Source organism: Elephas maximus, chromosome X (genome assembly GCF_024166365.1).
Source record: "Elephas maximus indicus isolate mEleMax1 chromosome X, mEleMax1 primary haplotype, whole genome shotgun sequence".
NCBI lineage: Eukaryota > Metazoa > Chordata > Mammalia > Proboscidea > Elephantidae > Elephas > Elephas maximus.
The window spans coordinates 819,408-832,462 of NC_064846.1; positions in this window are offsets into that span (position 1 = coordinate 819,408).

Below are 13,055 nucleotides of genomic sequence, written 5' to 3' on the forward strand. Positions count from 1 at the left end.
TAGTTCCGGGAGTCAGATGCATGGATGTTTGTTGTTTTTAACACTTTTGCAAACTGACAAGGACAGCAAAAACAACAAGAGTGAATTTGTTGTGAGGGTGTGGAGGCTGAATGATATCTCATGCAATTTTTGCAGTTCCAGAAACTATACAAAGATAAACTGGTGATTACAATTTTTAACCAAGTAAAAAAAAAAAAACATTTTAACATCATGAAAACACTGCCAAATAGGCAGGCCAGAAATAACTGAAAATGAGTCTTATTAAAAAAGGTAGGATAAAAAGCCTGAAATCAGAAAAAATCCAGATAGTCTACCTTATTAACAGTTTATGCTACTAGAAGCCTTGAACAATGAGAACAAAACCAGCCTTACTAAATTCCACTTATTTTTGTACCTTCTTAACATAGAGTGGAAGTGATCCCAAACAACAAAATGAAACGATGATGACAAAATCCTCTAAAAAAGGGAGGAAAACCCGCAGCAAACAGTCAGTAGTTCATAAATCTTTGAATAAACCACTTCCTCAGGCTTCTTTTAGAATTATTTTCTCTGTTCTCTTTAGCCATCTCACAAAGCCTTTGCAAAGGAAGGATGTGGATAGATTACCTTCCATTTTAAATGATCTATAGCATATTTTTTTTTTCCTGATAATGCAAACCATGAAGAGTTTTAACCACATCTCCCACTCTTAATATCTTAAGAATTTTCTTACCATTCTATACATAGGGACTTGCTGCGAAGTCACCAGATGGGCCACTGGAGGTGATATCTTGAAGAAAAATGTTAGTCATTATAAAGTAAATTTTCTACTAATATTTAATAATACATACTATAATAAAATACAATACTTTGTTATATAATTAATATTGAGAACAAATTCATAGGGAACCTTTTATATCTAGGACAGTGATCTTTCTTTGAGCATGGCAGATTTAAGAGGTTTAAGGACTTCCAGGGTCTGTGAAAAAGAGGAAGACCCTCAACAAGGATTGATACAGCGGCTGCAACAATGGACTCAAACATAGCAACAATTTTCAGGATGGCACAGGGCTGGGCAGTGTTTCGTCCACTAGGAGTCAGAACCAACTTGATGGCACCTAACAACAACAATTATTGGTATTTTGTTTTGGAAGCCACAGCACAGTTCACAGTAGCTCAAGTTCTCTTAGGAGTGGGAATTTGCTTGGACAATGTGCCACACCTGAAAGAAATGCCAACTTAGCCAAGAAAGAAAGAACTATGACTCTCTTTTTTATACTACATAAATAAAACATTAATAGACAAAACTGAAGAAATATTTCAACCATAGTCTCACTACCTCCAAGAAATAAAATTATATTCATTTTTCAGTGTTGACTTCCAGTCTTTGCTTATGACATTTTTCAGAAGTGTGAAAAGATAACATGAAAAAGATAATTTGGCTTTCAGCACAAGAAGTGAAAAGCATATACATCTTTAATATCAGTCTTTGATCATTCCCAAAGTATTCTTATACGCTGGCTCGTAATTCTGCTACAAAACTTTTTCCTCATTCCTGATATTTAATTTGAGCTCAAATTGGTAACTCTCTCAGGAATGATTTCTGTTCTTGCTACAGTTGCCCTGGGCCTATTACAAGGCACTTACCATTAGGCATTGCTATTCAAAGTGCAGTCCATAGACTATGTTTATTCTCTTTGCATTCCTATTTCTACATCCCTCTCTGAAGGCAAGGGGGTTTGATTTAATAGATTCTAAAAAGAATAAACACCCAAAATATCCATGCAAAACACACCTGAAAATGAAAGACAAGGAAAAATTTCTGAAAGCAGCCACAGAAAAATGACACGGTATCTATAAGGGAACAGTGCTGGGAAAAAAAATTGTTAACCTGAAAAATTCTATATCCAGTGAAAATATGCTTCAGGAATAAAGGTAGAAAAAAGGCATTCTCAAATGAAGGAAAGATAATAGAATTCACAGGCAGAAGACTTTCTTTAAAAAAAGAATTGCTAATGGAAGTTTTCCAGGTAGAAGGGAAATGATACCAGAAGGAAACATTGAATACCATGAATGAAGGAAGAGCAACAGAAATGGTAAATACATGAGTAAATATAATAAACTATCCTTCTACTCTTGAATTCTGTAAAACATATCGGATGATTGACAGCAAAAAGTATAAAATTTTCCGATGAGGTTTTTCAATGTATGTAGATGTAATTTATAGGTAACTATATAAAAAAAAAAAATTTTTTATATAGCATAAAGACAGGAAGGTAAGGAAACTTACATGGTGCTAATGTTTCTACGTTCCAACTAATGTGATAAAATATTGATTTTAAATAGACTGTAAAAATCATATATCTTGTAATTGCTACAGAAAGCACTAAAAAACTATACAAAGAGATACAATCAACATCACAATAGATAAAATGGAATACTAAAAAAATGTTCAAAGAAAGCAGCAAAGATTAAACAGAGGGAACAAAAAAAAAACAGAGAGAAAAAACAGAAAATAAATAATGAATTGGTAGGCCTAAATACAAACACATTAATAGTAACGTTAAATGTAAGTGGCCTAAACCAATTAAATTTAAGTCGTCTAAACTTCAATGAAAACATTGAAATTGTCCAAATGGGTTTTTAAAAAACCCTAAGTATAAATTCTTTTTAATGCCAATTCCCAAGAAAGGTGATCCAATTGAATGTGGAAATTATCAAACAATATTATTAATATGACAGGCAAACAAAATTTTGCTCAAGATCATTCAAAAGTGGCTGCAGCAGTGTATCAACAGGGAACTGCCAGAAATTCAGGCCAGATACAGAAGAGGACGTGGAACCAGGGATATCATTGCTGATGTCAGACGGATCCTGGCTGAAAGCAGAGAATACCAGAAGGATGTTTACCTGTGTTTTATTGACTATGCAAAGGCATTTGACTGTGTGGATCATAACAAATTATGGATAACATTGCGAAAAATAGGAATTCCAGAACACTTAACTGTGCTCATGAGGAACCTGTACGTAGGCCAAGAGGCAGTTGTCCAGACAGAACAAGGGGATACTGATTGGTTGAAAGTCAGGAAACATGTACTTCAGGGTTGTATCCGTTCACCATACCTATTCAGTCTGTATGCTGAGCAAATAATCTGAGAAACTGGACTATATGAAGAAGAACGGAGCATCAGGATTGGAGGAAGACTCATTAACAACCTTTGTTATGCAGATGACACAACCCTGCTTGCTGAAAGTGAAGAGGACTTGAAGCACTTACTGATAAAGATAAAAGACCACAGCCTTCAGTATGGATTACACCCCAACATAAAGAAAATAAAGATCCTCAAAACTGGACCAATGAGCAGCATCATGATAAACGGAGAAAAGACTGAAGTTGTCAAGGATTTCATTTTATTTGGATCCACAATCAACACCCATGGAAGGAGCAGTCAAGAAACCAAAAGATGCAATGCACTGGGCAAATCTGCTGCAAAGGACCTCTTTAAAGTGTTGAAAAGCAAAGATGTCACCTTGAAGACTAAGGTGCACCTGACCCAAGCCTTGGTGTTTTTAATCATCTCATATGCATGTGAAAGCTGGATGATGAATAAGGAAGATCGAAGAAGAATTGATGCCTTTGAATTGTGGTGTTGGTGAAGAATATTGAATATACCATGGACTGCCAAAAGCACGAACAAATCTGTCTTGGAAGAAGTACAACCAGAATGCTCCTTAGAAGTAAGGATGGTGGGACTGCATCTTACATACTTTGGACATGTTGTCAGGATGGATCAGTCCCTGGAAGAGGACATCAGGCTTGGTAGAGTAGAGGGTCAGCGGAAAAGAGAAAGACCCTCAATGAGATGGATCGACACAGTGGCTGCAACAATGGGCTCAAGCATAACAACGACTGTAAGGATGGTGCAGGACTGGGCAGTGTTTCATTCTGTGGTACATAGGGTCACTGTGAGTCGGAGCTGACTCGATGGTACCTAGTAAAAACAACTATACACTGCAGACAAGAAACTCACCTGAAATAAAATGATACAGGTGCCTTAAAAGTAAAATAATGGAGAAAGGTATACTACGCAAATACCAAAAGAAAGCTGGAGTGCCTATATTAATGTCAGGCAAAGTAGACTATGCAGAAAAGAAAATTACCAGAGATAAAGAGGAACAGTACATACTGATAAAACAATTAATCTACCAAGAATACATAACAATCCTAAATGTGTATGCAGCAAGCAACAGAGCTTCCAATTACATGAAGCAGAAACAGACCCAACTGAAAAGAGAAGCGGAAAAATCCACAAGTACAGCTGGAAACTTCAACAGCCCTCTCAGAATAATTGACAGACAACTAAACAGAAAATCAGCAAAGATATAGAAGAACTGAAAAACACAATCAGCCAACAGGACCTAAAGGAACTTTACAGAACATTTCACCCAACAATTAACAGAATACACATTCTTTTCAAGTGCATATGGAATGTTCACCAAGATAGGCCATGTCCTGGGTCATAAATCAAACCTTAAAAAATTTAAAAGAATTTAAATCATACAAAATATTTTCTCTAGCCACAAAGAAATTAAACTAGAAATAAATAACAGAAGGAAAACAAGAAAGTGTTCCAACACTTAGAAATTAAACAACACACTTCTAATTGTCTATGGGTCAAAAAGAAATTGGAAAATAAATTGACACGAACGAAAATTAAAATAGAATATAATGTGTGGGATACATCCAAAGCAGAGTTTAGAAAGAATTTTTTAGCATTAAATACATATATTAGAAAAGAAGGATGGTATCAAATCAACAGCCTAAACTCCTACCTCAAGAAACTAGAAAAAGAGCAAAATGAACCCAGATCAAGTGAAAGGAAGAGAATAATAAACAGCAGAAATCAATGAAATTGAAAACTGAAAATCCACAGAGAAAATTCAGTGAAACTAAAATGTGGTTCTTTGAAAATATCAATAACTCTGATAACCCTCTAGCAAGACTAACAAAGAAAAAAAGAGAGAAAACACAAATCACTAACATCAAGAATGAAAGAGTGGGTATCTCTACAGATACTGAACAACTCTGAGAGTCCCTGGGTGGCACAAATGGTTAACACACTCAGATGTAACACAAAGGTTGGAGGTTTGAGTCCACCCAGAGGTACCTTGGAAGAAAGGCCTGGCAATCTACTTCCAAAAAATCAGCCACTGAAAACCCCATGGAGCACAGTTCTACTCTAACACACATGGGGTTGCCATGAGTCCAAATCAACTGGATGGCAACCAGTTTTTAAAATAATATTTCCGTGTGTTTTTGGTGAAGGTTTACACAGCAGCTTAGGTTCCCATTCAGCAATTTATACACAAATTGTTCAGTGAGACTGGTTACATTCTTCGCAATGTGTGAACATTCTCAATATTTCTGTTTTGGTTATTCCATTTCCACTAATCCAGTTTCCCTGTCCCCTTGCATTTCCATCTTTGTTCTACTGTGTCCTATAAGGTTGCTATGAGTCGGAATCAACTCCACGGCAACACACACAGACACATATATATATATAAACAAAAAAAAAAAACTGTTGCCATGGAGTCAATTCCAACTCATAGTGACCCCATCGGACAGACTAGAACTGCCCCATAGGGTTTCCAAGGAGTGTCTGGTGGATTCCAACTGCTGGCCTTTTGGTTAGCAGCTGTAGCTCTTAACCACTATGCCACCAGGAATCGATCGATTGATCAATCGATCACCTATTGGTCTATCTATCTCTATATCTATATATAACAGCACAAATGTTACCATGTAGGGAACAGGAGGAAGTGAAATGGGATTCCAGATGGGTGATGCATAAGTGCAGGCATTCAGTTGCCAGTTAATGTCACCATTAATTTCTGTCTCTGAAGGTTGACTCCACTTCATGTCAGATCTAAAAAAGGATGTATAAATCAGCCCTTTTGGGGGATGACAAATCTCCCACTTAAATATCTAGTTAGTTAAATATCTCATTAGTATACTGCCTTTGAGACATAGCTCATGCTTATCAACAGGTAATACATTATCAACAGGCTGCTGTGCCCCGTTAGTCTCGTTTTCTTTTATGGGCCTGTCTACTCATTGCCTGAAGGATGAACCTTGGGAGTGACCCCATTACTGGGTTAAAAGGATGTCTGGGGGCCATACTCTCAGGGTTTCTCCAGTCTCTGTCAGGCCAGTAAGTCTGGTCTTTCTTTGTGTGTTAGAATTTTTTTCTACGTTTTTCTCCAGCTCTGTCCAGGACCCTCTATTGTGATCCTTGTCAGAGCAGTCAGTAGTGGTAGTTGGGCACCATCTAGTTGTACCAGACTCAGCCTGGTGGAGGCTGTGGTAGATGTGGTCCATAAATTCCACTGTCCTTTTTAAGACTCATTTGGCACAACACCAAAATTCAAAAGGGCCAATTCTTCCTCGGACTTCCTTATTCATTGTCCACCTTTTGCATGCATATGAGGCACTGGAAACACCATGACTTGGGTCAGGTGCACCTCAGTCATTAAAGCGACATCTTTGCTTTTGAACTCTTTAAAGAGGCCTTTTGCAGCAGATTTGCCCAATGCAATGCATCATTTGATTTCTTGAGTACTGCTTCCATGGGTGTTGATTGTGGATCCAAGTAAAATGAAATCCTTCGCAACTTCAATCTTTTCTCCATTTATCACGATGTTGCTTACTGGTCCAGTTGTGGGGATTTTTATTTTCTTTATGTTGAGGGGTAATCCATACTGAAGGCTGTGTGGTCTTTGGTCTTCATCAGTAAGTGCTTCAAGTCCTCTTCACTTTCAGCAAGCCAGGTTGTGTCATCCACATAACACAGGTTGTTAATGACGCTTCCTCCAATCCTGATGCCCTGTTCTTCTTCATGTAGTCCAGCTTCTCGAATTATTTGTTCAGCATACAGATTAAATACGTATGGTGAAAGAATACAACCCTGATGCACACCTTTCCTGACTTTAAACCAATCAGTATCCCCTTGTTCTGTCCTAACAACTCCCTGTTGATCTTTGTAAAGGTTCCTCATGAGGACAATTAAGTGCTCTGGAATTCCCAATTCTACACAGTCTTATCCATAGTTTGTTACGATCCACACAGTTGAATGCCTTTGCATAGTCAACAAACACAGGTAAACATCCTTCTGGTAGTCTCTGCTTTCAGCCAGGATCCATCTGACATCAGCAATGATATCCCTGGTTCCACGTCCTCTTCTGAAAACGGCCTGAATTTCTGGCAGTCCCCTGTTGATATACTGCTGCAGCCGTTTTTGAATGATCCTCAGCAAAATTTTGCTTCCGTGTGATATTAATGATATTGTTCTATAATTTCCACATTTGGTTGGATCACCTTTCTTGGGAATAGGCATAAATATGGATCTCTTCCAGTTATTTGGCCAGGAAGCTGTCTTCCGTATTTCTTGGCATAGATGAGTGAGCACCTCCAGTGATGCATCTGTTTGTTGAAACATCTCAAGTGATATTCCATCAATTCCTGGAGCCTTGTTTTTCACCAATGCCTTCAGAGCAGCTTGGACTTCTTCCTTCAGTACCATCGGTTCGTGATCATATGCTACCTCTTGGAATGGTTGAACATCGACTAATTCTTTTTGGTATAATGACTCTGTGTACTCCTTCCATCTTCTTTTGATGCTTCCTGCGTCATTTAATATTTTCCCCATGGAATCCTTCACTATTGCAACTCGAGGCTTGAATTTTTTCTTCAGTTCTTTCAGCTTAAGAAACACCAAGCGTGTTCTTCCCTTTTGGTTTTCCATCTCCAGCTCTTTGCACATGTCATTATAATACTTTGTTTTGTCTTCTCGAGAGGCCCTTTGAAATCTTCTGTTCAGTTCTTTTACTTCATCAATTCTTCCTTTTGCTTTAGCTGCTCGACGCTCAAGAGCAAGTTTCAGAGTCTCCTCTGACATCCATCTTGGTCTTTTCTTTCTTTCCTGTCTTTTCAGTGACCTCTTGCTTTCTTCATGTATGATGTCCTTGATGTCATTTCTTGGGAATAGGCATAAATATGGATCTCTTCCAGTTATTTGGCCAGGAAGCTGTCTTCCGTATTTCTTGGCATAGATGAGTGAGCACCTCCAGTGATGCATCTGTTTGTTGAAACATCTCAAGTGATATTCCATCAATTCCTGGAGCCTTGTTTTTCACCAATGCCTTCAGAGCAGCTTGGACTTCTTCCTTCAGTACCATCGGTTCGTGATCATATGCTACCTCTTGGAATGGTTGAACATCGACTAATTCTTTTTGGTATAATGACTCTGTGTACTCCTTCCATCTTCTTTTGATGCTTCCTGCATCACTTAATATTTTCCCCATGGAATCCTTCACTATTGCAACTCGAGGCTTGAATTTTTTCTTCAGTTCTTTCAGCTTAAGAAACACCAAGCGTGTTCTTCCCTTTTGGTTTTCCATCTCCAGCTCTTTGCACATGTCATTATAATACTTTGTTTTGTCTTCTCGAGAGGCCCTTTGAAATCTTCTGTTCAGTTCTTTTACTTCATCAATTCTTCCTTTTGCTTTAGCTGCTCGACGCTCAAGAGCAAGTTTCAGAGTCTCCTCTGACATCCATCTTGGTCTTTTCTTTCTTTCCTGTCTTTTCAGTGACCTCTTGCTTTCTTCATGTATGATGTCCTTGATGTCATTTCTTGGGAATAGGCATAAATATGGATCTCTTCCAGTTATTTGGCCAGGAAGCTGTCTTCCATATTTCTTGGCATAGATGAGTGAGCACCTCCAGTGATGCATCTGTTTGTTGAAACATCTCAAGTGATATTCCATCAATTCCTGGAGCCTTGTTTTTCACCAATGCCTTCAGAGCAGCTTGGACTTCTTCCTTCAGTACCATCGGTTTGTGATCATATGCTACCTCTTGGAATGGTTGAACATCGACTAATTCTTTTTGGTATAATGACTCTGTGTACTCCTTCCATCTTCTTTTGATGCTTCCTGCATCACTTAATATTTTCCCCATGGAATCCTTCACTATTGCAACTCGAGGCTTGAATTTTTTCTTCAGTTCTTTCAGCTTAAGAAACACCAAGCGTGTTCTTCCCTTTTGGTTTTCCATCTCCAGCTCTTTGCACATGTCATTATAATACTTTGTTTTGTCTTCTCGAGAGGCCCTTTGAAATCTTCTGTTCAGTTCTTTTACTTCATCAATTCTTCCTTTTGCTTTAGCTGCTCGACGCTCAAGAGCAAGTTTCAGAGTCTCCTCTGACATCCATCTTGGTCTTTTCTTTCTTTCCTGTCTTTTCAGTGACCTCTTGCTTTCTTCATGTATGATGTCCTTGATGTCATTCCACAATTCGTCTGGTCTTCGGTCACTAGTGTTCAATGCATCAAATCTATTCTTCAAATGATCTCCAAATTCAGGTGGGACACACTCAAGGTCATATTTTGGCTTTTGTGGACTTGTTCTGATTTTCTTCAGCTTCAGCTTGAACTTGCATACGAGCAATTGATGGTCTGTTCCACAGCTGGCCCCTGGCCTTGTTCTGACTGATGATTTTGAGCTTTTCCACCGCCTCTTTCCACAGATGTAGTCAATTTGATTCCTGTGTATTCCATCTGGCAAGGTCCATGTGTATAGTTACCATTTATGTTGGTGAAAGAAGCTATTTGCAATGAAGAAGTCGTTGGTCTTGCAAAATTCTATCATGTGATCCCTGGTATCATTTCTATCACCAAGGCCATATTTTCCAACTACCAATCCTTCTTCTTTGTCTCCAACTTTCGCGTTCCAATCACCAGAAATTATCAATGCATCCTGACTGCATGTTTGATCAATTTTAGACTGTAGAAGTTGGTAAAAATCTTCAATTTCTTCATGTTTGACCTTAGTGGTTGGTGAGTAAATTTGAATAGTAGTCATATTAACTGGTCTTCCTTGTAGGCATGTGGATATTATCCTATCACTGACAGCGTTGTACTTCAGGATAGATCTTGAAATGTTCTTTTTGACGATGAATGCAACACCATTCCTCCTCAAGCTGTCATTCCCAGCATAGGGGACTATAGGATTGTCTCATTCAAAATGGCCAATACCAGTCCACTTCAGCTCACTAATGCCTAGGATATCAATGTTTTTGCGTTCCATTTCATTTTTGACGATTTCCAATTTTCCTAGACTCACACTTCATACATTACATGTTCCGATTATTAATGCATGTTTGCAGCTGTTTCATTTTTTTTTTTTTTGAGTCATGCCACATCAGCAAATGAAGGTCCCAAAACTTTGACTCCATCCACAACATTAAGGTCGACTCTACTTTGAGGAGGCAGCTCTTCCCAGTTGTCTTTTGAATGCCCTCCAACCTGGGGGGCTCAGCTTCCAGCACTATATCAGACAATGTTCCGCTGCTATTCATAAGGTTTTCACTGCCTAATTCTTTTCAGAACTAGACTGTCGCGTCCTTCTTCCTACTCTGTCTTAGTCTGGAAGCTTAGCTGAAAGCTGTCCCCCATGGGTGACCCTGCTGGTATTTGAATACTGGTGGCACAGCTTCCATTATCACAGCAACAGGCAAGCCCCCACAGTACAACAAACTGACAGATGCATGGGGCAATTCCTTCTTTTAGGGTTGCATAAAACTCAGCTGAGAACCTATGATGTGGTAGATCTTCAGTTACCTTTACAAGACTTATGCAGTAATGGATCTATGCACGTTGTTGCTTCTTCTTGAATAAATTTTGGTAATATATATTTTGCTCGGAAATCCTGTTCCCGCACAGCTGCACAGAGTATTCACTTGTAATTATTTTAATCTTCTACATCTGTGTTTATGTCAACACTCATTCTAATCACATATTTTTGCATTCTCTCTTGGAATTTATTTTATTGGACTTCATAATGAGACAACTTTTGTACATATCTGGTTTTGTTTATAATTTTATTAAGCTTTTATCTTTATAAATTTTATATTTCCAGTTTATTTTGTATTATTTCGTTATTTGCTGTAACTAAAAACTAAATTATATTTTTATTTCTCTTTAACAATAATGACATTTAAGTCTTCAAATTTTCCTCTGAGTTTAGCTTTCACTGTGCCCCACTGGCTTTGGTGTAACGTTCTTTTTATTTTTTTTAGATAATTGATAACTTTCCTTTTCATTTCTTCTTTAGTAAAAGGATTATATTTTTAATTTTCTAAATAGTTAAGATTTTCATAATCAATTTTTTATTATGTAGTTCTACTTTTAGTGAATTATGATGAGAGACTGTAGCCTGTAAAATACTCTAAAAATTTGTTAAGGTTTTCTTGTGGCCAAGTATATGACTGATTTTTGTAAGTGTCTCATGGATATGAAGAAAATGAATATTCTCTGACTGATGTAAAAGTGCTCTTTGTATGTATATGTATGTGTTCTGGTTTACTGATTATATTATTCAAGTTCTCCTATGTCCTTATTTCTATTTTGTCTACAAGATCTATGCAGCAATGAAAGACATGGTTTGAAGTCACCCATGTATTTTCTAATGATTTTTGCTTTATGTATTTATCTTCGTGCGCACGGTATTAAGGCTCTTATGTCTTCATAAATAGTGCCTTTTTTCAGTATATGATATCCCTCTTCATCTTGTTTAGTATTTTTAACCTTACATTTCACATTATTTGTTGCTGATGTTATCATTTCTGTCTTCCTTTGGCTCCTGTTTGCCTGTTATTTTTTTGGCTGAAATTTTAGGGACTAATTTACTGAAGTAACATTGGTTATCATATCATGCTCAGAAGCTCCAAATGGCAGCTTTATTGTCTTTGCTTAATAAAATAAAAATATAAATACTACTCATTTAATGCTATCTATTTCGACTCGACGGCAGTGGGTTATTTCATAGAGTAAGATAGGAGCCAAGAATCAGATGACCAAAGAAAGGATAGTGAGAGGGGTGGAAGCAGAATGATGCAATACTCTTTAACTAAGAACTTAACCTACAAAAGTTGGGATAGTGTATAACAAATAAATTTTCTGCTTCAATTATTTAAGTAAAAAATGCACATATTATAGAGTTTTATAACAAATGATTCCTATATCTAATTTAAAAACAATTAATTTCTACTTGTTCTTTTTATGAGTCTCTCTCTATCATGTTCTTATTGGCTATCTTTTACAAATAATAAAAACTTACGTGTTAACTGGAATTTCTCCAAAGTTAATACCTGTTTCATAAAACAAACACAAATTTTATATTATTTTTGTATAAATACTTCTTCTTAAAAATACATTTAAAATATTAATTTAAAAATAGATACTTACTTTGTATACAGCTAGAAAGTGAGCTGTCCAGGCCATATGCTATGATTGTTCCACCTTGCTGCCTGGCTGCAACAAGTTTATGGGCTTGTGAAGGTAATTTTGGTTATAATATATCATATGGAGGGAAATAACCTGAAAATAAGAGACAAATGAGATGAAAACTTAAACCAAGTTTATATCACTACAGTAATTACATATATGGATTTTCCCATTACAAACTAACAAGACCTTAAATAACTAAGTGAATGAGTGTAAGTAAAGTAATGCTAAATTCACCTCAGAAGGCCTGGCAGTCTACTTCTGAAAAATCAGGCACTGAAAACTCTATGGAGTACAGTTCTACTCTGACACACGTGGGGGCGCCATGAGTCAGGACTGATGCAATAGCAATTGGTAATGTTAAATTATTCATTAAATGAATTTTAATTGAGCACTCATTATGTGCCAGATACTGAACTACGTGCTAAACATACAGCAGTGAACAAAAATGATGATAAAAATCCCTGCCTTCATGGAGCATACATTCTACTGGAGACAGAAACCAAGAATATAATACGTTAGACAGTGATAAGCGCTAAGGGAAAAAAATCAGGGAAAAGAATATGATATGTTGGTGGGGAAGGGCATTTAAATTTTAGATAGGGAAGGCTCACTGAGAAGGAGACTTTTAAGTGAAGATCTGAAGGATATGAGGGTGAACCATATGGATCTAGCAGAACGAACAGCATGAGTAAAGGTACTGAAGGGGGGCCGTGCTTATTGTGTTTGAAAAACAG